We start from the raw sequence: 5,246 nt of genomic DNA, 5'->3' as shown, positions 1-5,246 counted from the left end.
GACCCGCAAAAGAAGCCTTGACATGGCGTAAATAAGATATCAAGGACTCGTTAACAAAACACAGCAATAAACACGCTTAAAATCCAGGAGGGCGCTGTATTCGATAAAGGACCTACGATTGTTATATAACAACCATTTTGCCATCCTCGCGGTCGACGAAAAGTTGTCGGTGAGGATCGTAAGTTTTGGAGAGGAACATGCTAGACCGTACTCGTACTCATCGAGTAACTCCTCGGTAGAGCAGTAACCTTTGACTTGTATTAAATTGGTGAATAACGTAATTCATCGAAAAATTGACAAAATAAGAAAAAAATAAAGCAAATTCAAATTGTTTTTTGATAACCAGATCTCTCCTATTTGAACTGATAAGCTCAACTTTACCAAGTCATTTATAAATATGACGCTCATTTATAGAGTCACAGTAAGCAAAAAAGTCTAAAATTTTGACCTTTATCTCAGGGAATCGTACAGGTTCACAAGTCTGTTGACTTTTCATAATCTGAATATAAAACTATCTATGAGAAAACCGCCACTCACATCACAACGGTAAACAGTTCCTGTCAGATAATGTTAGATAAAACCAACATTTCGCCAGGTCACCAAGCACTGACTTTGTTGAAGTACCCGCCTCGGAGGTGACTACTCGGTCACACGAATGACGATAGTTAGAACTGTAGGATAAAATAGGGCGAAGAAAGATTTATCAATCAACCAAAACAGTCATTCCTATATTGTTTTCCGATTGTCGCTTTTCCGTAGCTATGAACTAATTTTCGGTATGATGAAATAATCAGATCCTAAAAAACGCAAAGAAAACTTCTCCCTTTCTTCATTAGTATACCAGAAGCTGGAACTACTATTCAACGAGTAACCGTTTAGAAATTAAAAAAATAATTGTAGGACGCAATATGTAACTATGCGAACTGATGTCTGAATACGCTTTATATACAATTATTTTAAGTACATGGTGATGGTCAGAAATCATACATTACATTTCTTTAAAACGTTTAAAGCAGAAATAGATTTAGAAGGGTATTTTTTGTCCGCCAATGTCATTACAAGCCGGGTCATCATCACAAATTGCCGTTATCCTGACCCCTAAAAATCATCCGATTTCGTGAAACTGTTCTAGTCATACATAAGCAATGTCAACATAGTTATGGCATTTTGCCTGAAATATCATGAGTTGTGCTAATTACTGTAAACATGGAAAACTGAAACATTAGGGACGTGAGCCCTTTACATTTGAAGTTAATGAATAAAATACCAATTATACCCTCAGAATCTTTTGATAACTATTTTGTCCCTTTTCCAGGTATTAAACGGCACCACTCTGCACCAATTAATGGAACACGTTTTCCATCAGCTTTATCTCTGAGCAAATTTACTAAAACTGAACACAATTTTAAAATAGAAGAATAAGGGACTAAAATAACACAAACAGTGAATACCAACAAGCACTACTGTGAGAACCAGGACCGCAGGTCAGTTTGAGATTTTTCTTGAATTTGGTTCATATAAAAAGTAGTTTGCCGTGTTTGACTTCTTAAAACATGCTGAAATACTGGACAAATGTGGACAATCTCAAATCTGTTTGCAGCCAGACAATATAAAGATTCAGAGAAACATTTCATAGTCTGAACTGAAAAAATGATATTTGGTGCACAACTGTAACCATGCATAGTTGGAAAACACTGTTACAAAAGTTTAGTCCTCATGCAAGCTTTTGTAAAATGAAATCTGTGTTAAGGATAGCAACTTTTTTCCTTGCACGAGGGCAATGTTTATTTATGGCAATGTTTATTTATGGCAATGTTTCTTTGTCATAGAAAAGAAAGTCGAGCAAGGAAAATCAATTTTGTCTACATGTCACAAATGATAATATCACCTAAGTTACATTCAGCAAACGGGTAATTTGAAACTTTTACAGTTAATGTACCGTCGTCATTTTGTACACTGAGTGATTTCATACAAGTATTTCAAGTTTTTTTTTGAAATCACATAGGGCCAAAAACGAGCTACATTGTCCCTTATGTCCTGTTTGCGATAAAGCGCAAGGATCACTAATATTTTGTATGCCTGTTTTTAAACGATTTAAATGTTAATATAAAACATCAGCTTACATAATAATAAGAAGCAGCACCATAGACTCATTATGTTTAATCGAGCGGGAAGATCTTCATATAAGTCATGACTGGAGTACTACGTCATTCTATTCATGCTATTCGACAATGACATCATCATTTTCCGTCATTGAATCAACGGTCATGAAACATCGTTAGAAATGGTTGGAAAGGAGATGTTCTCCACATTTCAACTGTTTCAGTCACTTTATCGCTAGTCATTGCAATGTTACAAAGAGACATAATTTTCTCCGGTTGATATTTCATTAATTAACTATCTCGGGGCTATGTTCGTTATTTCGGTTTTTTTAAAGTTATGCCTAATTACGAGTCAATATATTCATCGCAGGGAACTCCAATTTGCCCTGTTTTAAATTGCTGGCTATAGTTTTCCTTTGAATTTCAAACTGACAGCTTACACTGTCTGCTTGTTGACAAAAATCAAAACAGATTGCTTGATAACACGTCGTTTCTTGGCAATGTTGATCTTGGACATACTTGAGACCTGATATCTGATTTAAGTGAAGTTTAGGGACACCGTTGAACACCTACAAACTTGTGAATAGCTGCAACCTACAGCCCACACGCTTTTACAAACTAGTGTCACACTTGAGAAAACGGGAATTCAGTGAAGCGGAAGCAGGACTCTCTCTGCTGTTTGTGCACGGCTTGGACACTAACTCACGTAATTAGTCAAGATTTGCTACTTTGGAAAACTAAAAGTCGAGAGTATCTAAGTCAGGGTACATTTATATGTTACCATTTTAATTTTGCACATTTGTTTTAGATTGAATACAAATCGTCAATTAGTGAATGTCTTTGCTGCTAAATTGAAGAGTTCACAATTCCGGGAGGGAAGGGCAGCTGCCCCGCAACATCAGGCTGCGCCTGTGTACTTAAAATTACTAAATCAGGCTTATTTGAAGGGAAATCGCAATTATGTATTCGATAAATTGTCTAAAAACTGAAATTGTAAGAAAATTACAGGGATTTTCTTAACATTTTCTTCTATTTACCGTACGGTGTTTGTGTCAGTCAGAGTGAGTAAATTATTTGTTTACCATAAGAAGTTTTTAAGGGAGATTTTGTCGTACAGCATTCTCCCTTTTTGACGATATTCTGTTGCAAAAACATGACTTTTACATTGCAACAAAATACTTCCCTACAGTAGTCATATTGTAACCATTGTAGCATATGGGGAAGTAAAATTGTATTCTCTAGAAGTATACAGTTACATGAATGGGAAAGTTTATTAGAAAACGCCACATTACTGCATTTAGATGATATGTTTCATTTTTATATCAGGTGCCGCCAACTGGTAAATTTCATCAATTTCGCAAAATCATCCCAAAACATGTTATGAAAGCTGATGTACCGATTTTACTTATTTTTGACCTTAACCTAACATTTGGAGGGGAAAGTAGAGCTGTTCGTAACTGCCCTCCCACTGGCATGCACGGAAAATGTGCCCTCCCACTGAATTTTGATGCCCACTGCCCTCTAGTATCTATGCCCGCTCCCCCTCCCCACAACAATTCAAGCTCCCCACTGCCCTCTCCCCACTACTGAAATTCCCCGTTGCCCACTAGATTCCCACTGGGCAACCTAGATCAACGCAAACCGTGCCAGCAGCTTCAGTATACCTTGGAACATTGCTCCCCTCTAACTTGGGCGCTTAATCTCCCCTCACGTTCTATCATCAACCACGGCTTTCCCCTCCCTTTACGTATTTTCCGGTACCTACTGTCAAAAATGTTCTCCCCGCCCACTGAAGATTATGAAACGTCTTCCCTGCCCACAGTAAATATTGATTTTTCTCCCCGCCCGCCGATTAGTTTTGAAATTTGCCCGCCCGCCGAAAAACTGCGCACGAACACCTTTTTGCACCTCTTATATGTTTTAAAATCGCTTACCAGCCTAGAATTTGGCATCTTGAGAGGACGCAAGACAAAATCTTTTGCTTACGCTAGCCCTATGAAGAAACTTGATATAGGAACAAGCCAAGATTGCACTCATGTGGAGAGAAGAAAAAATGGTCAGTTTAGACTACAACATTGAATGCAAGTTGATACATTTTATGGACAATGCACAATATTTTAAATGTTGACATCATTTGCAATTCACACAATTGTATCCTACGTAATGGTGTTGTCGAAGCTAGGTTGGAAAATAGCGGTACTGAAAAGGTCAGCAAGGCTCATATCACGGGAAGCAAAAAACATGGCGGGAGGGCTTTGGATGTTGCAGTCAGGAAGAGTGGATGTGTTAAATGCTTAAAATTAATGACGGACACATTGTATTTACGTAGCTTGTTAATTTTTAATCACCATATTTTCACCGTAAAAGTTATATCAACAACATAAAAAATGAAGTATCGTGTTAAAATAAACAATGGAAAACTAAGATTATAAATATATGAAAGTGTAATCTAGTAATTGTTTGCTCTACAAGAGTTCACAGGATAGTCGACGTCAAACCATTCAATAATTCCAGGAACAAATAGCGATGCCACGGGTATGATGCTGGTGACCCTTTTATTCATCTTTTGAGAACCACTGGTCAATTACAGGTCGACTATTGTTGACATTAACCAACTGTTGTAAATCATTTGAAAGACTGAAGGCCAGTGGACACAAGGTCTGCCTTGCATTAATCACAAGTAACCTAAGGAGTCCTTAAAGTTAGAGATAGATTATCTAGCTACAGGCATCTAGGAAAAATTCATTTATTTTATCCGAAAGTCCGCGTCGACTACTCTTCATTTGTGCATCATATTGCTGCTGTTATGAAAAGTACAGTCACTTATGGCGTGTTTGCTTCTTCGAAGAACGTAATCGACATTCAAACCCGTGCAAATCATCGAACTCGTTTCTAGAGATATAAAAATAATCCTGCGCCGACAATAATGTTACATATCAGCTTACTTTATAATCGCTAAAACTTTAATGAGTTGCAAATGTTTTAAAATTGTCACTTGACCTTTAACATTAATGTTTCAAAGAACTATACTGACTTAAGCATATGATATATCCATAATCAAGTAACCACTCAAAATTAGAAAGAAATAAGAAGCAGTATTATAGACTGCTAGGAATTAATGTGATTAGAAAAAGTATTCGAATA

Source organism: Ptychodera flava, chromosome 17, assembly GCF_041260155.1.
Source record: "Ptychodera flava strain L36383 chromosome 17, AS_Pfla_20210202, whole genome shotgun sequence".
NCBI classification, from domain to species: domain Eukaryota; kingdom Metazoa; phylum Hemichordata; class Enteropneusta; family Ptychoderidae; genus Ptychodera; species Ptychodera flava.
Note: the sequence above shows the minus strand (reverse complement) of the source record.